A 25,497-nucleotide genomic window follows, 5' to 3' on the forward strand; every position below is an offset into this window, starting at 1 on the left:
ATAAGCACATTGCTTAGTTTGCTTTCTCTTGTTTTTAAACTCCAACTAAGGAAAAGATGAAATAGGAATGTCTTCAAAAATGACCTTTGTTTTTCCTTTTATGTTGACGGTTTACTCTTTTTAAAGGGGGTTGTTTTTTTCTTTTTAAAATTTTACTTCAGGACAACAGGTGGTCCATTGCCACTTGAATGCTGGCATCATCACATGGGGCATCTGTTTTTTTCAGGACAATATTTTGACCTCACACTGTCTATTGCTCTGTGGGATTCATTCATTATTGTAAAGAGAAATTTAAAGAAAAAGTTATAGAAAAGGACACCACCAGTTCACATAAAAATATTAATTCTGAGAAGCTATATCCATTAAAGTGGTATAATTCTAATAGAAAAATAACAACACAAAAAAACTAAAATTATCTTAAAGAACTCTATTTTAAAATAGCTCTAGAGCTACTTTAAATAGCTCTAATTGCTGATTCATCTCTAAGATGATGAAATCTTTTAAACTCCATGGTCCAGGCTTAGTATCTTACCTATGGGAACATTGCCTAATGATTAATTCACTCAAATGTTTGTATTCACATAAGGCAACAATTTCCCAACAGCACTATAATTCTGTCAAAAAAGTCCTTGCATATCATACTCCAATTTTCTTAGAATTGCATAGTTTGTGAAAGATGGTAAAATGTGAGACCCTGTCCAATTGGTTATACTTAATATGCCATTAATTATAAAGTTTGATCTTGAAATTCTTCTTTACTCCACATGCAATATTTTGTATTTACTAAGTTGAAAAAAATCTCATATACATTCTAATTGTTGTATATTTCCTAGGCTAAGCATATTTTACAATATTTATTCTTCCAAATTTATTTTGGAAGCTATGGATGAAATAAGAGGTTACAGGTTTTTCTAATGAAAAAACAAACAAAAAATCTTTATATAAAATATTTGTTAGTATTTCATTAAGTTAGCATATTGCCCAGTTATTAACATGTTCAAGATAATGGATTTTCTTTCAAAAACTCAATAGAATAAAAAACCACAATGTATCTTTGAAATAAAGAAAGCAGAGTTAGTGCTGACAAGAGAGGTGAGGGGTGAAGCCTCAGAGTCCATAAGTTCTACATCCTAGGAGCTCTTAAAGTCATGACAATGGTTGGGGATTTTATCCTAATGTCAATGTAAAAGTATTAGACGTTTTTAAGCGAGAGATCTAAACCGAAATAATTGATGGTGCTGCATGTAAGTGGACTGCAGGCTATCAAGAAGGGTTCCTGCAACAGTCCATGTACAGGATTAGAACTGATTTACAAGGAGACATGGGAAATGATGTAAGATTTATTTGAGGCTTCCCTGGTGGCACAGTGGTTAAGAATCCACCTGCCAATGCAGGGGACACAGGTTCAAGCCCTGGTCTGGGAAGATTCCACATGCCCGTATGCCACAACTACTGAGCCTGCACTCTAGAGTCCATGAGGCACAACTACTGACTCCACGTGCCACAACTACTGAAGCTCACGTACCTAGAGCCTGTGCTCCGCAAGAGAAGCCTCTGCAATGAGAAGCCCGTGCACTGCAACGAAGCGTAGCCCCTGCTCATCGCAACTAGAGAAAGCCCGTGCACATCAATGAAGACCCAACGCAGCCAAAAATAAATAAATAAAATAAATAAATTTATTTAAAAAAGAAGATTTAGGGCTTCCCTGGTGGCACAGTGGTTGAGAGTCCGCCTGCCGATGCAGGGGACGCGGGTTCGTGCCCCGGTCCGGGAGGATCCCACATTCCATGGAGCGGCTGGGCCCGTGAGCCATGGCCACTGAGCCTGCATGTCCAGAGCCTGTGCTCCGCAACGGGAGAGGCCACAACAGTGAGAGGCCCGCGTACGGCCAAAAAAAAAAAAAAAAAAAGAAGATTTATTTGAAAGATGTACCTGAGATAGAATTTGATGACTGACTGGTTGTGAAGGATGTGAGAGAAGATGTCAGAGGTAGTGATAGTTTTTAGTTGCAACAGAAACCTAATCCAGCTAATTTAAGCAGAAAGTGTAATATAAATGATATGGGAAGCTAACAGAATCAGTGAGAGATCTGAGAAACACAGCTCAGGCATTACCCTGCCAAAAATAGCATCCCAAACCAGAACTGTTTTCCTGAAGAATGATCAGTATTGGACTCAGAATGTGGCCACAGCAACACAACACCAGCTGCTTGTGGACATGTGTGCTGCTCCAACAGCCATCAATTTCGAGGCCTCCTTGTCCAGCTCTTTATTAAAAAACTCAGTTTGGGTCCAAGACTGAATTATGTGCCCACAATTTAGCTGCAAGGGAGGCTACAGAAGTGAATGTCTGCTTCTGTCAAGTTCAGAGAAAGAACTTACTTCCCACCAAAGAGAAACACTTCTCAAACACTGAAAGTTGTGAAAATGCAGAAGGGCACCCACTGCTACCAAAAAAAACCTGCCATGGCCAATATTGGCAGAGATGGTCTTGTGGATTAAACAATGACGTCATCAACTACAAAGGTAAAATTTCTGAAAATTGGAGACGAAGGGAAAATCCTTATGCAAGAAGATAAAAAAAGAAATATTGCCTTTATTGGAGCAGCAATACACCTAAGAGTTGATGTCTCATAAAAATGATGGACATCAGAAGGTGATGGAATGGCATTTAATGTTGAGAGAAAACGGCCAACTTAGCTTCTATATCCACATAAAGAACGTTCAAACTTTGAAAGATATTAGGAGGATGCTACACATGCCAATAAATTTGACAAACATAGGGATTAAGTAGAAAAATCAGTAAAAAAAAAAAAAAAAATCACTTAACCAAACTGAGAGCAGACGTGTTAGAAACCTGAATAATTTTGTACCTGTTAAAATATATAATTTACTATTTCATGCATTTACACACACACACACACACACACACACACACACACTCCGTTCAAGCCCAAATATTTTTGTGGTTAATTCTGCCAAATATTTAAGAAAAAAATATCTTAGTCTTTCAGAGAATAGGATAAAAGGGAGCATGTTTTAAGATTTTAAGAAGCCATGATAACTTCAATACTAAACCTTGACAAACGCATTAAAAAATGAAAGTACACAACAATCGCTATCATGAACATAAAGGCATAAATCCCACCAAAATAATACCAAATCAAATCTATGGATGTACAAATCAAGGAACATTTAATGACCAATAGTATTTATCACAGGAAGGCAAAGTTGATTTATTATTCAAAAATTAAGCAATATATTAACCACCTTAACATAAAAAAGGAGAAAAACATATGATCATATTGTTAGATGCCAAAAAGTTATTTGACAAAATAGAAAATGCATTAAGGATGAAAAAAACTACTAATAGAATAAAATTAGGAATAAGAATTAAGGATAGAAGGACTTTTTCTCAATGTACTAAAGACTATTTATGAAAAACTAAAAAGCAAAAACATTAAAAGAAATTTTTAATCCCTCTTAAAATTAATAATGAGATTAGCATACCCACTATCACCACTTCTACTCAACTTTGTACCTAAGGTTCACACCAATGCAATAAGGCAAGGAAAGAAAAGACCAAAGAATTGAAAAGCAAGAAATAAACCTATCGTAATTGTAGACAATGTAACTGCTTATGAAAAACAAAAAAAATAAGATATATAATATTAGAATAAATGAGTGAATTTACTGAGGTCAAAGGATATAAGGTCAATGTACAAAAATTATTTAAAACAGTGAAATTAAATTTGTAATATATATGTGTATACATATGTATATATACGTGTATATATGTACATATATACACATATCATTTTCAATAATATGTATCAGTACATGTAGTACTGTGAAATCTATCAAGTTTAAAAGCATATAAATTAATCTATGCTGTTAGAACGAAGTGGTTACCCTTCGAAGGAGAGGTGTGGCCTGGAAAAACAGTGATCAGTCAAGGCCACTGGGTATTGAGGACGGTGCGTTTCCTGATCTGGATGTTCTTTAGATTGTGAAAATTCAGTATCTGTACAGTTAAAATATGGGCACTTTTCTGTATGTTCTGTATATTTCAATAAAAACTGAAAAATGATGAGAATTGTTTCCAGCCCATTTTTAAATTCTTAAATAATCATTTACATTCAAAAGACTGCCTATGGAAGATATAATAAATAGAAATAAAAGAAAACAAATCCATACCGAGCCTCGGTTTAGGGATTAAACATTTTGGAAAGATAATTATGAAGACCCTGTTTGTCCTTTGCCATCCCACTCTCATTCCTTCAGTCTCCCTGAGGACACAATTATTGTGACTTCTGTGTTACCCATTCACTTGCTTCTAAACATTCTTCCACATACCCATCAGTACTTATCCATCACTCTCTCCCTCTCCCTGTTATTGCTTAATTTAGCATATTTTAAGACTTTGTATAAATGAAAACCTCTCTTTTAATTCTTATGTAGTTTGCAGTATTTGCTCCACCTGACTTTAGGGACCTAAAGTTCATTTATTTTTATTGCTACATAACAGTCCATTGTAAGACTGTACACCACAATTTATGACCTATTTTCTTATAAATAGGCTCAGGACCATTCCTTCTTATGTATTGTAAAAAGTGCTTCTATGAAATTTCTTGTGCACTTTCCTATTCTATTGTGCAGGAGTTGCTCTAGGGACGGGCAACCTGAAGATCACAACTCTTTACTGGCACAGAATTAATTCCGTGAGTCATGAAAAGAATTTTTTAAGTATAATTGAGTAGAATAGAAAATGACAGATTGCCATTCATGAAGTTAGGGTACATATTTTTTCATTAACTGTGCACTTATTTATTTATTTATTTTTTTGTGGTACGCGGGCCTCTCACTGTTGTGACCTCTCCAGTTGCAGAGCACAGGCTCCGGACGCACAGGCTCAGTGGCCATGGCTCACGGGCCCAGCCGCTCTGCGGCATGTGGGATCCTCCCAGACCAGGGCACGAGCCCATGTCCCCAGCATCGGCAGGCAGACTCTCAACCACTGTGCCACCAGGGAAGCCCTGTTCACTTTTTTAAATGTATGTATCTCAGTCTGATAAAGTTTGAAAACTACTACTCACTTTATATTTCTGAGTGGATTTCCTGGTTCATAAGGTTTTGTTCATTATCTATCAGGCAGTGGCCATTTTCTTGGATATGGTTACACCAATTTGCATAGACACCAGAAACCGCTGATATCTTAAGACTGAATTTTTTTCAACTTAATGGTTGTTAAAAGTATTTGTTTTTCCTCACAATCTGTCATAAGGTTGAGTATCTTATGTTTATTTTCCATTTGTTTCTTTTTCTTAGAAATAACTCCTCATGCCTTTCATTGTATTATCTTTTGTGTTGTCTATTTCTCAATGATCAGTAGAACTTTTCAAATAGTATACTCTTGACATGAATTCTTTATTAGCTCTGTGTGGTGTAAATACATTCTCAGAGTTGCTGGCCTGTTTTCCCTTCATATGTGGCACTTTTTTTGTTTGTTTGTTTTTGTTTGTTTGTTTGTTTGCAGTACGCGGGCCTCTCACCGCTGTGGCCCCTTCCGCCGCGGAGCACAGGCTCCGGACGCGCAGGCCCAGCGGCCATGGCCCACAGGCCCAGCCGCTCCGCGGCACGCGGGATCCTCCCAAACCGGGGCACGAACCCGCGTCCCCTGCATCGGCAGGCGGACTCTCAACCACTGCGCCACCAAGGAAGCCCCATATGTGGCACTTTTTGATGTGATACTTAATTTTAATAGATGACTGCACATTTCATATGTAATCAACTCTTTCAAAGCTAAGGTAAATTTCTTCTAGAGATTGAAGGCCAGTAATTTGCTTGAAAGGATTTTAATATATGCTGTGAGGAAAAGATAAATTTCCATATGGATAACCAAAAACCCGTGATGGTTTATTTAATGGTTCATCCTTTTTCCAATCTATTTGCAATGCTAACTCAGGTAAGTGAATTTTCAACACATAAGAGAGTGTGTTTCATAGTTGATTATTTTTTTCCTTTGATCTGTTTTTCTATTCTTAAGCCAATAGCATGTGGGAAGGAAGGTTATATTTTCATAATAAGTCAATATCTGTCAGCCAAAGCATTCCACTCCTACTAGTTTCCCTTTTTCTGTGTCTTGGCACTTCTTGGCCCTTTGTTCTTTCACACACACACACACACACACGCACACGCATGCATGCACACAGTTGGAATTTTGATTAGAATTATATTAAGTTTATAGATTATTAATTTGGAGGAGCTGAGCATTCTGAGTCTTCCTATCAATGAATTTACTTCAGCTCTTTCATTACCTTTTTTTTACACTATCTTTCCTTAAAGTATTATAGTTTTCAGTGTAATGGCCTTGTACATCTTTGAACAATCTGACTCCTAGTTATCTTATGTTTTATTTCGTTGTAAATGGTAAATTTCCAAAAAAAAGATTCTGTTTAGTGCTGTGATTTAAATACAGCTAACTTACTAAACATCTTATTAATTCTTATATTTCATGTATAGATGTTGTTTTCTTTTCCACGGTTATATCACTGATGAATAATCACAGTAGGTTTCCTTTCCCTTTTCAAGATTTATCTATTCATTCATTGTTAAAATTAATTAGATAGCTATGACCTGAAATAGAGAAATTTGAAAATCAGTGGCTATATCATACATTGTGATTATAAAATGGATCATTTGTATATTTAGACATTAAATAAGATATTCCCTGTAGATTTAGTTTAGCTATCCTCTATCAGATTAAGAAAGTTGGCTTACACATTTAGTTTGCTAAAATGCTATTATCGCAATGGGCTTTGGAATTTATTAAGTGATTTTTTTGGGTTGTTGCTCATTGAAATGATAATGTAGTTTTACTGCTTCAATCCGAATTTATTAATTCACTTTCAAATGTTAAACAAATTTAGCATCTCTGGATATACTGACTGTGGTTGTTAGGTACTACATGTTTTACACATTGCTGGATTCAGAAACGTCAACAAATATGGTTTTATTTTTGCATTTACTTTTGGGACTGAGATTGGTTTTTACTTTTCTTTTTGCATATTTCACCTATCTCATATTAGTATAAGGCTATATGTACTGGTAACATTGTTAAATAATTTGGAGAATGTTAGCTAGAAAAATTTGGAGAATGTTTCTCTTTTCTTCTTGTATTTAGAAGAATTTGAATAAGAAGGGAAACGTTGCTTGAATAGTGGAATTTGTAAAACAGTATTTGTGGAAAATATTGGGCTTACAGTTCCATTTATTTTATGGCTCTGGGACAATTCCTATTTTCAACCTCTATTTAGTCCATTTTAGGCAGTGATACATTTACACAAATCTGTCCTAGTTAACTGTCTTTAAATTTATCAGCATTCGTGTATTCAGATATTATTTTACCTGCATTAATAATTCTGCACCATCCGTACCAGGCCAAGTCTTCTCCCCAGTGCAACACTTTTCCTTGATGAATTTCACAAAACTTTAAAAAATATTTGTTTTAGTTCAAAGAACAGGTTATTTTGCTGTTGTCCATTTTGATTTCTATTTCATGGATTGCCAATCTTATATTTATTACTTTTCTCCAAATTCTTTCCTTTTACTTTTTAAATTTTAGGTTTTTTCCTAATTTCTTGGGTTCAAAGCTCTTGAGCACATTTCCCATTAATGTCCTAATTCTAGAAGCATTTAAGGTTACACACTAGTCTCAATTATTACTATCATGTTATCCTTCAAGTTTGGATATGTTTTTTAAATTCCTTATTATCATCATAAGTTTAATGTTTAGCACAATTCCTTATTCAAAAGTGTCTTAAAATTTTTCAGAATATTTTTTCAACAATTTTCCCACAGATTTCTAATTTCATTATTTCCAATTTCATTATTCCAGTTTCGTTATTGAATATGCTCTGGTTTATTCTCTTGAAAACTTGAATTCAGTGTTCAGAGCCTAGTACAAGACCAGTGTTCTTAAATGTTCATGTGTGCTTGGATATATTGCACATTATCTGGTATTGTACTGTATGTCTGTATTTATGTCTCCTATATCACAGTGTTTAATTTTTGTGTTTCATATATTTATTTGTGCTTATTTTTTGATCTCTGAGTTGGAGAGTTATTTGTTAAAATCTCCCATCTAATGGTTGGATTTATCAATTTATTCTTATAGCTAAGTCAATGTTAACTTAACATAATTGGAAGCATCTTACTATATTGTATGTTTCACAGGATATAACATTAGAATGCATATACAGTCCTAGCTAGTTTAAAGATATATCCTTATGGAGTAGACTTATTTATAGTAATGCTTTTTGTTCTAATGTCTATTCACCAAATATTAATATTTACAGCAACATTCTTTGCATTGTTACTTAATACCTCTTTTTCTTCCCTCTTCTTTCCTATATTTCCTATGTTTTAGGGCATCCGTCTTAAACAGCATATATTGTTATGTGTTTAAATCTAAGATGACTATCTGTATCTAAAAACAGAGCATTGATGGGACTTCCCTAGTGGTGCAGTGGTTAAGAATCCACCTGCCAATGCAGGGGACACAGGTTTGATCCCTGGTCTGGGAAGATCCCACATGCTGCGGAGCAACTAAGTCCATGTGCCACAACTACTGAGCCTGTGCTCTAGAGCCTGTGAGCCACAACTACTGAGCCCACATGCCACAACTACTGAAGCCTGCATGCCTAAGAGCTGGTACTCTGCAACACGAGAAGCCACCACAATGAGAAGCATTGTGCAGCGAGGAGTGGCCCCAGCTTGCTGCAGCTAGAGGAAGCCTGCACGCAGCAACGATGACCCAAGGCAGCCAAAATAAATAAATAAAATAAATTTATATTAAAAAATATAACAGCAAAAAAAAAAAAACCCAGAGCATTGATGCCTACTACACTTATGAGGTAGTCTGATACTTTTGAATAAGTTGCTATAACTTTATTTTATGTTTTCCATTTATCATACTTTTCCTAGGTTTCCTCTCGTTTTCTTCTTTCAGGATGTCTTTTGGATTTTTCTTCAAGAGATGGAAAATCTCGGGCTTCCCTGGTGGCGCAGTGGTTGAGAGTCCTCCTGTCGATGCAGGGGACATGGATTCGTGCCCTAGTCCGGGAAGGTCCCATGTGCCGCGGAGTGGCTGGGCCTGTGAGCCATGGCCGCTGAGTCTGCGCGTCTGGAGCCTGTGCTCCGCAACGGGAGAGGCCACAACAGTGAGAGGTCCGTGTACCGCAAAAAAAAAAAAAAAAAAAAAAAAGAAATGGAAAATCTCATTGGCTCCTTCCGTAGGTTTGGAATTATGTATGCTCTTTCGATCATTTAATGTATATCTTAGAAATATTAACATACACAATCATCACAGCAGGTCAAAAATAATGAATATATTATCTTCTCCTTAGGATGATTTGACTTCGATCACCCACCGCTTTGTGTTCTGTATTTCAGTTTTATTATTCCCACCAAGTACCTCCGATTGTTGATTTCTACAGTCGATTTTTTTTTCACCAATTTCTTTGCTCACTAATTCTCCTTATGATTCAGACCTCCCTTTTCTGATTTCCATAAGTTCAGTCTTCATAAATTTTACCCGTGATGTTTTCTTGTTTCTCCAAGATTTTGTTATTTTGAAAATGACTGTCATTTCCAAATCTTGATTCGAAGTACCAATCTTGAATTTTTACTTCAGATATTTTGATAAGGACACAATTCTAAATTAATGGTTATTAATGAAGCTATGATAAAGACTGTATTCTAAACAATCGTGAGCTCCCCATTTTTAATAATGAAATCAGCGCTCAGTGTAATTGGCTTTTTTCCAAATAGTAAGTATTTTCTCTCCAGCTGTTCTTCAGATTTTTGCTATTCTGCTCTGTCACTTCGATGCTTCCAATGGATTTCCTTTTATTTTTCCAACTTGCGATTTATTTTGAACCTGTGGACTTTTGTGTTTCATCACTTATATCTTTTACTATTGCCTCTCCCTGATCCATGTTTTTCCTTATTACACCTTGATTTTCTTCCTTACCTGTTAGCCTCTCTTTCATGTATTCTTCTTTATTTTTCTACACTTCTTCATGTAATTTCTTCAGATTTCTATTTCATTTTCTTCCATCTCTCTTTTATTGTCTCACATCAGCTATTTAACCCATTCATTGTTATTCACCTATTATTAGACTTTTTGCTGCCATTTTAATAAAATTTTTTAATAAAAATTTTACCTTCTTTTATTCTATCAGTGTATTAAACTACTTATATTATAAGTTGTATCTGACCATTCCAGTATCTGGGATTTTTTTTTTCCAGTCTCACTCTAACTTCCGCCCCTCTCCCACCTCTCCTGCACTGTGCTTTTCATTCTCATGTATTTTAGGATTTTTTTCATTGTTAATCATATCCAAAGGAGTTGTACCTGTTGGAAATCTTTGAGGCCTGAATTGAAGTTGCTTTGCTTCGGAGAGAATTTGTTTTTATTTCTTCCCCTGCCCTGGAAACCAAGAATACTAAAATACAAATTTCTAAACTAAGTGTTTTTGAACCAAGAGCCGAGGAAAGAACAAGCACATTATCTCTGTAAGATTTGTTGTTTCTTAGTTTATCTCAAAGGTGAACTGGGGATGGAGCCCATAGGAGGTAGGGTCACCCAACCACGTTAAACAGAGCCTGGCCTTTGTACACCACTGTCTCCTGCTTTCCCCAAGTTCACTGGGGATCAGCAGAAGACTCCACGTCTGTCTGTGTTCACTGGGTCACTTTTCTGGACACTTACTCTCACTTTTTTTTTAAACTCCAAAGAAAGCATTTTTAAATACTGTCTTGCCAGCTAAGACATATACTACCAACACGTACTTCAGTATTTGTATTTATTTTAAAATAAATGCTTTTCTAGTTTGCCATATTCTTGGAAAACTTACTTCCCATATTCTTCTGAAATTGAATTTCTTTTCAAACACAGCATATGCCAAATGTAAAGAGAGCATTTGCTGGAGATCATTTATTAAAGTAAACTGTACTGAGATACTGCATATTTTCCAGAAAGTGTGTTGACATGTTATATCACTAGTTCAAAAATAACCAAAGGGAACCAACTGCTCATGGAAGAGAAAATACCTAGAATTTTGAAGGTGAGAGAGGAAAGTATAATAAGCCATTAACTTAATATCATATTAGCTTAAATAGCATAAATTGATGAGCAAATTATCATTTAATGTATTTTATATTCTATAGATATATGTATTCATATATATTATATATAAAATGTTTTATTATATATAAAATGTTACTAACTAAAGGGGGTAGAGTATATTTACAGAGTGTTAAAACACACACACAGGAGAAAAGGGAACCCTCCTACACTGTTGGTGGGAATGTAAATTGGTGCAGCCACTATGGGGAACAGTATGGAGGTTCCTCAAAAAACTAAAAATAGAGTTAGCATATGATCCCACTCCTGGGCATATATCTGGAGAAAAACATAATTTGAAAAGATACATGCACCCCGATGTTCACTGCAGCACTATTTACAATAGCCAAGACATGGAAGCAACCTAGTGTCCATCAATAGATGAATGGATAAAGAAGATGTGATACATATATATATATATATATAATATATATGTGTGTATCATATATATGTATCATATATATATATACATACATATATATACATACATACATATATATATATATACATACATACATATATATATATATACATACATATATATATATATATATATATATAGAATGGACTACTACTCATCCATAAAAATGTATGAAATAATGCCATTTGCAGCAGCATGGATGGATCTAGAAATTATCATACTAAGTGAAGGAAGCCAGACAGAGAAAGACAAATATCATATGATATCACTTACATGTGGAATCTAAAACAATGATGCAAATGAACTGATTTACAAAGTAGAAATAGACTCAGAGACACAGAAAACAAACTTATGGTTAACAAAGGGGAGGGCGGCTGAGGGATAAATTAGGAGGTTGGGATTAACATACACACACGACTATATATAAAATAGATAACCAACAAGGACCTACTGTATAGCACAGGGAACTCTACTCAGTATTCTGTAATAGCCTATCTGGGAAAAGAATCTGAAAAAGAATAGATATATGTACACGTATAAGTGAATCACTTTACTGTGTACCTGAAACTAACACAACGTTGTAAATCAACTATATTTCAATAAAAATTATAAACTAAAATAAAACCACACAGACAACTCATATTCCAAAACCTCAAAATAATTTAACAAAAGCCCAAGATTGTATAAAATTTGCACCACTGGCAAATTTATCCCAGCTTTATTCACTCATACAGTATGAATTTATACCCTGGGCCACAGCCATTGGCACACCAAAATTACTTTATATGTTACTTATTACAGTTCAGAGTTGAAGGTTCCCATTTTGTCAGAACTAACAGAACTTCAGCATCAAGCCTTTGCTCCTTTAGGACAAGGACCACGGGCTCATGGCCCAGAGTGGTTTTCTTTTCTGACTCAACAGCTTCAAGAGAAACAAACAGACTGTGCCGTTGACTGTCATTTTTTTCCCTGAAATTGCATTTTCTTTTAAAGATTCTCTTTCCAAATCCTTCACAAGTGAAACAGGGAACTAAAACGTTATGCCCTTGTTGCTGATGTGTATACATTACATGATATTACTTTATCCCCACTGTGTCTCATTAATACACAAATCAAGCCTAGAGCTTCAGTGAAATGGGCAGAAAAGGGTGCTGTGTAAAGATAAAGCACACGAAATGAAGATTTCCCAAGAGGCAGTTATTAGAACCCTCTAATATGGTGAGAAGCTTACAGAGTTGACTGTAGAAAATCAGAATTCATCAGTTCAACGAAGCGCATCACCAGGGACATTTGTGGGACTTTCTCTGGTCTCCTGCGCTCAATTATCCTGGGGTGTCTACATTCTGCAAGGATTCCTATGTGACACAGGCTCTGGCACACACAAGGCTGCTAGTAAAGGTGGGTGACTGAGCAATGCAACATCTGTTAGCTCCACCTCTGCTCCCCAGACTGGGACTGAGCTGAAGCCGAGTCCTGTGGGTCAGGGGAGGCTCATCCCTCCGTCACTAGGACTAGGGGACCAGCCGGTGAATTAAGCAGCTGTGTATCTCCCTACATTCAGGTCACTGTTTGTGCTTAGGTGTGTGGATAATCTACACCCCTCTGCCCTCTGATGTGGATACCAGGGGTGGAAACATTCGGGTCGTTCACCCTGTGTACCTGAAAGAGAAGGGCTGGAGGCGACTGTGTGAGAAGCGGTAGCTGTCCCTGCTCGGCCCGACACATGGTCGTGGGCTGGTGAACTAACCATTCTCAGTACAACCTGCAACCCACAGGCTGTGCTCCAGAGCAAGTGCCGCAATCTGTCAGGTGCAAGCAAGTGGTATCTGAGGTCAAGGTGAGGTGTTTGTTTGTTTGTTTGTTTGTTTTCCAACATGATTATTAGCACCATCAAGTTAAAGAAAAGAGGGAGGGGCAAATCAGTGAATGACAAGAGGTGGCAACAAAGAAAGGAGCACAGTTTTGAGGCTCAGGGAAACAGAGAAAATGGATAGAATGTACAGGGGCAAGAAGCGGGTGGGGTGCACGTGTGTTATAATAAAATATTCAGCAATGAAAATAATTCTGAGGAACAGAGGGTGGGGCAGTGGCCACTTATTCTCCCTGTTTCCATCTTTCCCACCTCTCATCGTCTAACCCATTATCCACAGAGTAGCCAGGGCTGTATTTAAATAGAAACAAGACCTTTTCACCCCCTTGCCTGGGAGCCTTCATTTGTTCCCCTGCGCTTAGTAAAACATCCTGACTCCTCACCGGCCTCCCTGCCCTGCCTGAGACTCAGGGTCACCCTAGACTGTCACGCCCGCCCCTCCTATGTCCCTCAGACACGCCAAGCCCTCTAGGAGGAGGAGGACAGCACCTGTATGCAGTGCCCCCACTGCCTTCCAAGTCCTTCTCCTGCCTCTGCACAGCACCCCGTCCCACTCTTGACACTGAAGCCGTCTTCCCAGCATCATATCCAAGGAGGTCACCTTCTCTCCCACTTTAGTCCCTTCGCAGCAGGTATCACAATCTGTAACGGTACTCTCCTCTCATGTGTTCACCAGGTTTCTGTCTGTCGCCATGAGAATATGAGCTCTCTGAGCCTTACTAAATGCCTAGCATATAACATATTATTCTTAGCGCTAGGGATAGAAAGATGAATAAGATACACCAAAATATCTGTAACCCATCATGTGCATCTGATGGGTTAGAAGGGTTAGAAAACTACCCATAAAGTGCTTAAGTGTAAAGAAGAAGCTGAGGTTATAAAAGCAGCAGCTAGACACTGCTGTCAAGGGCACCCAGCCATTTTTGTTTGTGGGCCCTTCTTGTGTTTATTTTCCTAGTTATTTAACTTTTGTTTTATTTCTTAAACTTTTCTTAATAAGAAAATAACCTATATCTCTTTGCAACTCTCAACGACATTTTGATTTTATAAACAGACACTGTTTGGGTATAGTGGGGATTCTGATTTCTAATGATTGAAGCAAACAGCAGATATTGGATCAGCTTTGAAATATTCTGAAATTCTATTTGAACACTATTTTGCAGTGACATTTCCCAACTTGCTAATTCTATTTTTTAAGCTACCTAGATATAACATAACCTCTTTCTATTATTATGTTAATGCAACAAAGAAATTTGTACATTTTTCTCAATAAGCTTGTCATAAGCATAATGCAACATTTATTAACATGCCTTTATTTTCAGCACAAGGCCCAATCACCTGTTATTGGCTCGAGGCTTATCCCAAGTACTTTCAATTTTGATTATAATAAAAAGCCAAAGTTTTATAAATGTATACCTCGCAAAACAAAATAATGTCTTTAAATCTGGAAGCAAAGTGATCCAGAAATGACAAGTCAGACTCAACAACAACTAAACGTGGCTTATTCTTTGTTTCCACTGTGTCCTTCATTCTGTTTATGACAACATATTTATATATTATGAGCTTTTCCCAAAAATCTAGGGACAAATATCACTTTATGTATGCCATGCTCCTGTTGTAAGTTCTTTAAAAACAGAGAAAGTCTCAAGAGAGAAAGAAACTGTATCTGGCGTATATGCCAATAAAATGCTAACATCAGTATCTATATACTTTATAGAGACTGCATAAAAATGAATACATGAACCAACAGACATTGATTTTCAACTCTGATTTCATCTGCAACTTGGGAGTCATATCAAATTTGTATATTTCACAATATTCTTCCCTGCACTGCTGTTTCTCTTTTTAATTTCATCTAGCAACTGTTAATCTTCTTCTCTTATACCTTTAAACCTTTTGAGAAAAAACATAAGAATTCAAAACAGATCAGAATATCCCCACCAGTTACTCTGATTGGACACAGGAATGCTCCAGTACACACCCAAGAGTCATCGTCAATGCAAATTCTTAGCCAATTATATTACCAGCATCTGCTTCAATGCTGCTTTTTGATATAAATTTTATCATCTAAATATCAACACACTAAGCATCTGGAGAGTTGGTTGTAAAGGGGAACTTTTATGTTCTTTAAATATTCTGTTCAAATCAACACTTAGGAGCTCAGCTAGTGATTGAAAGTTAACCGTCTGAGTGAGAGCTCTCAGGCCAGCCTGCTTCTCAAGAGGGATTTCACCAGGTATTACTTTTGATTCAGCAAATACTGCCCTGCCTCTAATGTTTTCTAACTCCTTTTGTACTTCTGACGGAAAGAGAACTTTGAATAGGCTGTAAGGAAAAGGAAAACATTCTAAGGGAATACGTAGCCAGGGACTTAACCACAGTCATTTTCTCATCCATTAGCTTCAGCAAAAGACAAATGATTAGGCCTAGATGAGATTCACATTTTCTGAATATCTTTTTATGATGGACTGCTAAATTCTGTTTGAAGGTTAAAACGGATGATAACTTAGAGCTGAGTGGAGAAATGGATTAAGAATAGTTAGAAACCTCTATGATAACTCATTTTCCTTCTCACACCCAATAGGAAACTTAAATGTAAGTCTCCTACCTGTCTGAGAAAGATTAGAAATGTATTTTCTGACTTATATTGAATCAATAAATATAATTAAAAGCAGCTCAAGGTCACAAACTTTTCACCAAGACATAGGATTAAAGAATAATAGAACTTCTTCTCTGAAAATACCATTAGAAATCAATCACCCTGTCCAACACTCTCATTTTTTTTGTGAAGGATACAGAGACGCATACCAAGTGTATTTCTGGAGGTTCAATTCTGAATCTCCGACAAAGCTCTTTCACTGATCATGTTGTTTAGCAAAGTATCCTAAGTATAGCAGGCATCTAATTTTCGTTGAATAAGTTTTCTTCTAATTCTAACACAGTATTGCATCTGAATGTCTTCCCTAAAAATTTGGAAAGCTAAAATTAACAATGAGACATAATTATAAATCATAAATATCTGTGGATATTGTCCATATTATAAACCAAAGACTATACATCCTTGAAGAGATGCTTTGTTTTGTGCTTGGATATAATATTTTTCATAATTAAATAAGATACTTATTATTACTTATCATTTGATTGTCAGTAACATTGCCTGTAAATTACATAGACTCCAGAAAGTATTTGCGTTTTACTAGGCTGAGTCCTCTTATAATTCTTTTTAGGTTATAACATATAATTATATAATTTCTAGATAGAGCATGTTGAACTATGCAGTTAGAGAAGAAAGCTGATGCATTTAACAGGTTTCATATGAAGAAGAGAAAATTGTACTACCTTTTGCAATTTAGTGATTTTAAAAACAGAAATGTGTTATAGAAACATTATTTTGATGAACAGTTCCTAGTCTTTTAACTGTAAGGCTATCAAAAAATAGTCTCTTAAAAAGAGTCTACCTGTAGAAAGGGAATCTAAGGAAATCCTTAGGGGAAAAAACTGTATCCATGATTTGAACTTCAAGTAAAACATTGACTCAGAGGTGATTCTCTTGTCTTTCAGCACTTGGGTTCCTTTTCTGAGAATGCAGAAGGAACATAAAAGATTGAGGGCAAGACCACCAGGGAATTCAGATGAAATCAAGAGGACAGTCATTCCAGAGGATTTCCAGAAGTCCTTTTAGAATTACGTTGCCTTGGGGAGAGGAAGTTGAGAGTTAGTTGCTCTAATATGTGTACATTTAGTTTACACACTTTAAGTGAAAGGAACAGATATAGACAGCTTTTTATCACAAAATGCTGAGTGTAGTAAGACTTTCAATTTCTAGTGTTGTTAAACTTCGTTGTATTAACATTATCGACAATTTCCTCAAATAAGTGAAACTCCATTTCTGACTTGGGAATCTTAGAAGTAAATAAAGTCGTATCAAGTCAGCCTCCATTTCTGTCCAGCAATCCTACCAGAAAGCCCCAAGGCTCACCTGTCAGGGAAGGGAAGCTCATGAACCAAGCCTTGCAGATGTGAGCTGATGCCTGATGTATGCCTGGATTTGTTGTTGTTGTTCTTGAGAATAATTCTACTATATTTTTCTAGCCTCAGAAACTATATTAGGGGACTTGTAGAAACCAAGCAACCATTTACTGAAGTTAACGCCACTGCTTTTTTGTTTTTGCTAGTTTGCCTTTCGAATATTTCTGAAGAAGAGCTGATGATAAAGCTACACCTTTCCTCCTTGAGAGCAAGTGTGGAAGAAATGACATGATGGACAACTGACAATACTGCTTCTTTTTTTGGATACTGCACACCCGTATACAAGTCTCTGCTTTCATAACCTAAGCGTTTAGTATTTCTTCGGTCACACATGGATATTGGTTTTGAGCGCCGGACGATCTCATGGATTGAGCATCAAATCTCTGACTAACTCTGCCCTCAGAATCTTGAAGTAAGTCAAGGCCAAATGTCTGGCACATTCTTCCAAACACCTACCATAATGGACCCTAGTGGCCATTGATTCATTCTTCATAGAGTATAAGATTCTATATCCTGTCTGGGGTGTAAGTTCTGTGATGGTTGCATGAAGAAAACTTCCTCAGTGTCTCAGATAGCTGGAACACAGGTTTTTAGATGCAGCCTACTTAGTCCATTTCTTGAAAAAAAATATATCCTTTAGGTGCAAAAAACCAAAAAATCCTGTCTTCATTCCACTAACTTAGAGCCATTTGGTAGATGGTGGATGATCAAGCCTAGGAATAAAATTCTTGAGAGGATACTGTCTGTTTTTCAAGCAAGGAATGCTAGCCTACAAATTCTATTTTTCATTATTATCACATCAGAATTAAGTAGAGTAATAATAATTCTAACAAAACCTATCCTGCAAAATGTATTTTTAAGACCAAGATAGAATAGGGATTATTAGGTTAATGACAAAAATGGAAAAATAAAAAATATCGTCACATATGGCATACAGCTTGCCATTCAAATTTCTGACACCAAGACTTGCTATTATGCATATATTATATCTCGCCCTCTCACTTTTTGTCTTAACAGTTTTACAAGTTATTTAAAAATTTCAACTACACTGGTATATGTGTGTTAAATTTGTTAGGGTATATTTCCTCAAAAACCTAAAAATAGAGTTGCCATATGATCCAGCAATCCCACTCCTGGGCATATACCCGGACAAAATTGTAATTCAGAAAGAGACATGCACCCCTATTTTCATAGCAGCACTATTTACAACAGCCAAGACATGGAAACAACCTAAATGCTCATAACAGATGAACGGATAAAGAAGATGTGGTGTATATATATGTATATATATATGAATAACAGAATATTACTCAGCCATAAAAAAGAATGAAATAATACCATTTGCAGCAACATGGATTACCTAGAGAACATCATACTGAGCGAAGTAAGTCAGAAAGAGCAAGACAAATACAATACTATATGATATCACTTATATGTGGAATCTAAAATATGACACAAATGAACATATCTATGACACAGAAACAGACACACAGACATAGAGAACAGACTTGTGGTTGCCAAGGTGGGGTGAGGGAGGGAAGGATTGGGAGTGTGGGATTAGCAGATGTAAACTATTATACACAGGATGGATACACAACAAGAGCACAGGGAACGCCATTCAATATCCTGGGATAAAACATAATGGAAAAGAATATGAAAAATAATATATGTATGTATACATGTAATAACTGAATCACTTTGCTGTACAGCATAAATTAACATAATGTACTATACTTCAAAAATTTTTTTTAATGCTATAGCACAAACCAAGAAATAAAATGACACTAAAGGGTTCAAATATTCTCTCAATAGCTTTGAGCATGACAGTTAATAACTACAAAAGATATGAATATAGGCCTTATATATTGGGTAATTGTAAGTTTAAATCGACAATAATTTTATTTTTCTAACTCAATTCAAGAGATGTCTCTCTTTCCATCTTCTTCCTTTTCTTCCCTGATTAAGTGCCTCCTTCCTTCTAAAGGTTTACTGAATACTGTATATGTAAAAGATACAGAATTTTTTAATGACTTTCTTAAAAACTCATAAATAAAATCATACACACTTCTTTGTGGATTTTGGCTTAGAATGTTTGCCAGTGGAAAAAAGTTCTGCCAGCTTGAAGCAAGAATGTCAATAAATTCTTTCTAGAGAGTGAAGAGTCATAAAAGCAGGTAGAAAGGCTGCTGAATTGGATTTTTTTCTCGAAGATAGGAAAACCTGCCACGCTACAACAGAAGTAGCCGAGCCATCTGAAGCATCAGTGGAATAAAGAACTTGCTCAAGGCTGTCATGGAGACTCAGACTGCGGAGATGGTACGGCTGGCACTCACCCAAACTGGAAATATAAAGGCCGATTGACTTTAAAGTGCTTCCCTACTGTCAAAGACACAAAAAGGATATTTCTTCCTATAAGTCCAGCATCTCATAGAAAATTAAAACCCACGGGGCATAAAGGGGAAAAATGCATCATATTTCAAGGAAAGACTGTCTGGAGAGAATTGGCTTTGCTGCAAGGTTAAAGTTTCCTCGTATCACATATGCTAAATTTTCCAGACAGGATGAAGATCAAATAGTACTTGTGGGGAAACAAAATGCAGCACCTGTTTGGCCAGGAGTTCTACCAAGATCTCTTCCAACGAAAAGCCATACTTCATTTACAGTCCAGATAGATTCCAAGCCAATTTCACTTAACCATCCATGGCAATTCTAGCTGAAGGCATAAACGGTTTATTGGTTTATGTACACATAAACCTGTTACTAATTCCCAGTGAAATAAATATTGATTCCAATGTATCCTGAAGTGGCTCTAGGTTACTAAGAGTCCTGATATTGACTCCAAATGTTTTTCATTTTCTGCTTTCATCAATCAGTAAGTTTCTTGATTCTTTAGGTTATTTCAAAAAAAACCACCTCATATTCTATAGGGTGATATTCTAATTAAGTGATTATACACTTTCTTTCAATGCATAAATGCTTTGGTTTAGTATAGCTGCACTGTGGCTCTTAGACTAGTTTTCTCTCTGCTCTGCTATCTTCTGTCTAAGCCTGTCAAAGTGTGCCTTTCCTTTTGCCTGTATAGATCTTCTAAGACTCTCTGATATCCATATCGCTTTGCCTCTGAAGGTTAAATTTATATAGGCAAAGTAACTTCCTACAGTTTTCCTGATTCATGTATTAATAACAGGTATCCATCCAACAGCCCTGCTATCTACCATGCGGTAACACAAGAATCCAAAGGTGGGTCAGACACGGACACTGTTCTTAGAGCAGCACTTGTATTCTCACCCCTTCCCCATTGCCTCCCTCTTTCTGGCTGTCAGTAGTTTTAAGAATTACCTTAAATGTCCTTCCTTTTCTTTTTCCTTCCCTGAGGGCACAATTTGATCTATTTCCTCTAGGTTTTCTTCATAGTGAATAATGAGTCAAGTTTCACGACTAGCAGTGTTTTTCATGAAAATTGTCAATCTATTCTCATTACAAACGTATCAGCTCTATTTTATTGAGAAAGCAACAACAATTTAGGCAAGAACGTGACTTGTCTGAGACCACACAGAAAGGAAGAAAACTACTCCAGGACATGCGTGTATGACTGGACGACTCTGAAGGTCACAGCTTCCTTGTTAGATCTTTCCTTAGAACTTTATTATGTGCTACCAACTTTGTCTTGTTACTAGTAAATATGTCATTCACATCTGTTTACTGTTTAATGCACGTAAATTTGAATGCCATTTAGATTTATACATTCTTAGTAGGTAAGACGTGTCTAATAATTCCTTATCTGTACTCTATATAATCTCGTTTAGATCTTGATAAACAATGTGTTCCATTAAATATTTATGTTTTTATTAAGCAGAGCTTCCTTTAAAAAAAAAGTAATAATTCTAAATCTATACAGTATGTCGTCCTCTTTTATCTGCATATTTCATAGTGAAGTAATTAAACACAGTTTGCATGATGCTGGGCCTTACGAACAGAAAAGCTGTATTCTAATCAATTCATGAGATTGAAAACAGACTCTGTGCATACGTTTCACAGGATTCATTCAGCAGCATTCTAACAATTTTCTAAATACGATGATATTTAGATACACAATCAAAATCACTATGAATTCACACATTTTACTAGTATACATAGTAAAGAATAATAAAACTGGAGATGGTGCTCTAATATACAAGAATAGCAGGTACATTTTCTAATGGAATGTTTTTCTAACTATGGAAAGAAAGTTATTGATGGTTTCATCTAAAACAGTCAATACGTTAATTAGCACTTGGTAAAATCATCAGTGCAGGGCCTCCCTGGTGGCGCAGTGGTTGAGAATCTGCCTGCTAATGCAGGGGACACGGGTTCGAACCCTGGTCTGGGAAGATCCCACATGCCACGGAGCAACTGGGCCAGTGAGCCACAACTACTGAGCCTGCGTGTCTGGAGCCTGTGCTCCGCAACAAGAGAGGCCGCGATAGTGAGAGGCCCATGCACCGCGATGAAGAGTGGCCCCTGCTTGCCACAACTAGAGAAAGCACTCACACAGAAATGAAGACCCAACACAGCCAAAATAAATAAGTAAGTTAATAAATTCCTACCCCCAACACCTTCAAAAAAAAATCATCAGTGCAAGAATCAATCGTTAATGCCAATATAACACCAAATCATCATTTACATCTACTTCTGATTGTGAGTGAATTTTATGCATCAAGCAAGTCCACTACCCACCCTAGAATTTCTTTGGCTCACCTGGAATTATGAGGTTGGATTGAGTTGTTATTAATCCTTTCATTTCTAAATATCTGACTCCCTGAGTGAGGACAAAGGAAAAAAAAGTTCATTGTTTATGGTTGAATTAACAGATTATCAAATTTGGCTGGAATCCACTTGATTGGGTTTGTATCTATCATTAATTATATGAGGGTGTGGCTAGGAGGTTGAGGTCAATGTTAAATTAAGGTACCCCTCGGCCAAGCTATTGTGAAATAGCAGCCTTCTGTGGGATAATTTATTTATGTTTGTAAATCAGTCACCTTTCTTTATGAACAGAAAGCTGTGAACCCTTGGTTAAAATGTCACCAACTCACACTTCATTTGCTGATCTGCAAGTCTATATATCCATAAGCCATGCGTGTTCAAAGGTATTAGGTCTTTCATTTCCTCCTCCCCTTTCATTACAGAGGATGACAGCCCAACTTTCCCAAACAGGGGAGTCCACCGCTCCGTTCACTGAGATGGACGTTAATAATATATATGATATTCATTGCCCTTCCGTTTCCCAGTTCTTCAATCTAAGCACTGGTCTTAAGAGAAAGAATGTGTCTTATCTTCAACTTAGGCACGAATTCTGTTCTCATTTTTGAAGTCAAATTATAATGCAATGCACAGGTTGTATTTATTCAACATTGCTTTTAATTCACACCTCCACAGAAGATTCCTTCCGCAAATTCCAAAGCAATATCCCCATGGTATCATAATGGATAAAAATCTGAACAGGTGCTTCTTTGACTTTTCAGTCAAGCAATATTATACCATAATTTCAGGGGTGGTGGGCACTGCATATTCCAGGCCAGGAACTGCCAGGCAGGTAGGGTGGTCAGCACTGAGGTGTAGGAGAAAAGCTGGATCGGGTGCCAGCTTTGCCTCCAACGTAATGAGGCAGAGACCCCAGGAGTCTGCATTCAGGGGTGTGACAGGTGAGGAACCTGAGCTACTTCACCCTGGACATTGCCTTGGACTGGGGGCTGAAGACTGACTAGCCGGCTCTGGAAGAGACCCAGACAAAGGTAAATTTCTAAAGCAAGGGCCTCCAGTAATTATTGAAAGGAAACGTGCAAGCTTCAAAAACGTAAACAAAGAAGCAGAAACCACCACCACAACAAAAAATCCTTTAATCATCTGTGATTCATTTTGAAGCCTCCGTGTAAAAAGTGAACGCTCTTCTGGAAATAATAACTAGGCCTGTAGGCACAGGGCACACGGCAGAAAACGGCAGGTAAGAAAGGCAACTTGCCAGAGTTATCTACGAAAATGCATCTATTTTATAGATTGAGACATACTGCTGTTTAATAATTACTAAGCCTTTTATCACTAAAGAAGTAGACTTAGTATTTCCTGATGTTTATTTATGAGGGAATAAATAAAATAAAACACAAACATTGGGACCCTTCCTACTAGCCTTTGGACAGAAGCAGAACTCCATTTGCTTTGCTACTTTTCATTTGCATGTACATTTATTCCTTATCGTACCAAATTTTCCTGGAAAACGTTTTGATCATAAGTTATGACACCGCTTCACCTGAGAGCTGACTGCAATTCTGTTTCACTACTTGGTGGTAGCCTATGAAAGTAATGGATGAGACTGAATAACAGAACCAAGATTTTTTGATTTTCTAGAAAACTCCAAATTTCACAATAAGGGCCTAGGTATGTAAAGGAAGGAATAATTATTGTATACACCCACAGAAACAAAACTCTTGAAATTGCATGCCCTTTGTGGTGAAAGCTGTATAATTTTGCAAAAATCAATAGGTCCTTGCTGATAGCTTTTGATTTACTAATTAAGTAAACATTTTAATAAATAAGAAGCTGTGTCATATACACTTACTAAATTGGACTAATAAGTGAGCAAGAAATTTCTGAGGTTTAACTCTAAAATGTTATGAAAAACAGCAAATGTGATTCTTATAAAAATTCAACATCATTTTGTTATATTCATTCTTAGCAGTGAATTGCTTTCCCTAAAGCCAAATTCTTATCCCAGAAATAAAGAGAAATTATAATAATTCAGCAAATGCTCTTTGAGGTAAGGTTTCCCAGTGCCTTTCTCCAGTGTGACTTTGGAATATATTGGTGAAGGGGAAATTCTCCCACCTGGCAGGATGTGAAGTCGAATTTTCACTTCATAGCTAAGAAAGCGAGTCTAGAAGTTGCTGTTGGTTGTTTGATAGTCTTATCAGGTACTTATATTGTGAAGTAGAATTGTGCAGGTCAACGGGAAGGTGTCACCAGGCATTGCTAGAGATGTGGTCTCAGCCCTGTGGTGACATCTATTCTACGATGCTACCACAGAGGCTTCTCTTATTTTCCTCAGTGGTGTTAGCAAATTAGAACCTTAATACTTACTTTTTATTCATCATTGGAACATGCTTTCTTCTCCAGCTCAACAGTGAAAAAACACAAGGTCATTTAAGCTGTTTCTGCAGATGAATCCATTACATATATGCCCCACTTTGAAATCTTTTGGGTTTTCATCACTATGATAAATTTTTAAATATTTTCTGTCATTTTTATATAATTGTTCTAGGCTTCCAACAAGTTCAGTTCGTTCATAAGAGCTTTTCTTTGGAAAGGATGGAATTGTTACCTCGCGGGCATAAATGAATGTTTCACATAGTGATTTACTCGTATACCCGAGAATATTTTCCTGAGACTAATTGATTTGTATTAAAAGCCCTATAGATTTCTTTTTCTTTGGGCATAAAAGGAAATGATCCACATCTTACAAAAATGTTCTTTGCCTCACGAAAGTCTGGTTCATACACATTTTGCATTTTTTAAATTACAGCAACCTGAGAGGAAAAATGAATCCACTGCTGAAGCAGAAAAACCCCCAAATTCAGTATCTAGGACACCTCCAGTTAAGTCAGTGAACCAATGCTTTCCATTGTGAACAGATGTTCCACACCTTTTCCAAGTACCGAACAGGTTTTCGTACCTACTTGCTCTATTTATATTGTACTTGGCTTGTCTTCAACTTCTATTAAAAGACAGCTTTTGAACGAAAAGGGCATCTGATTATGCCAACACCGTGAGCCACACAAGTGTACACATAACTGTGTTCATCAAAAACCAAGTTCCTTCCTAACCTAGGGAACTGGTATTTGAACCTGGAGCTCAGAAGTAAGTTCTGTGTGACTTTTCTATGCAATACTGATAGACTAATCACAGATAGAATCATTCCTGAGGGCTATTATTATACCTTCTTTTTTTTTTTTTTTTT

At 36.6% G+C, this 25,497-nt stretch overlaps 1 protein-coding gene across 1 annotated transcript in view; it reads right to left on the reverse strand.

Moving 5' to 3' along the window:
- The window catches only part of GALNTL6 (polypeptide N-acetylgalactosaminyltransferase like 6), a gene marked incomplete at both ends in the record, with an annotated part of 1,095,032 nt that overhangs the window by 962,967 nt on the left and 106,568 nt on the right, over positions 1 to 25,497 (reverse strand). The gene's annotated exons all lie outside the window — the stretch shown is intronic.

This window comes from Mesoplodon mirus (assembly GCF_964341445.2).
Source record: "Mesoplodon mirus genome assembly, chromosome: 1".
Classification (NCBI taxonomy): Eukaryota; Metazoa; Chordata; class Mammalia; order Artiodactyla; family Ziphiidae; genus Mesoplodon; species Mesoplodon mirus.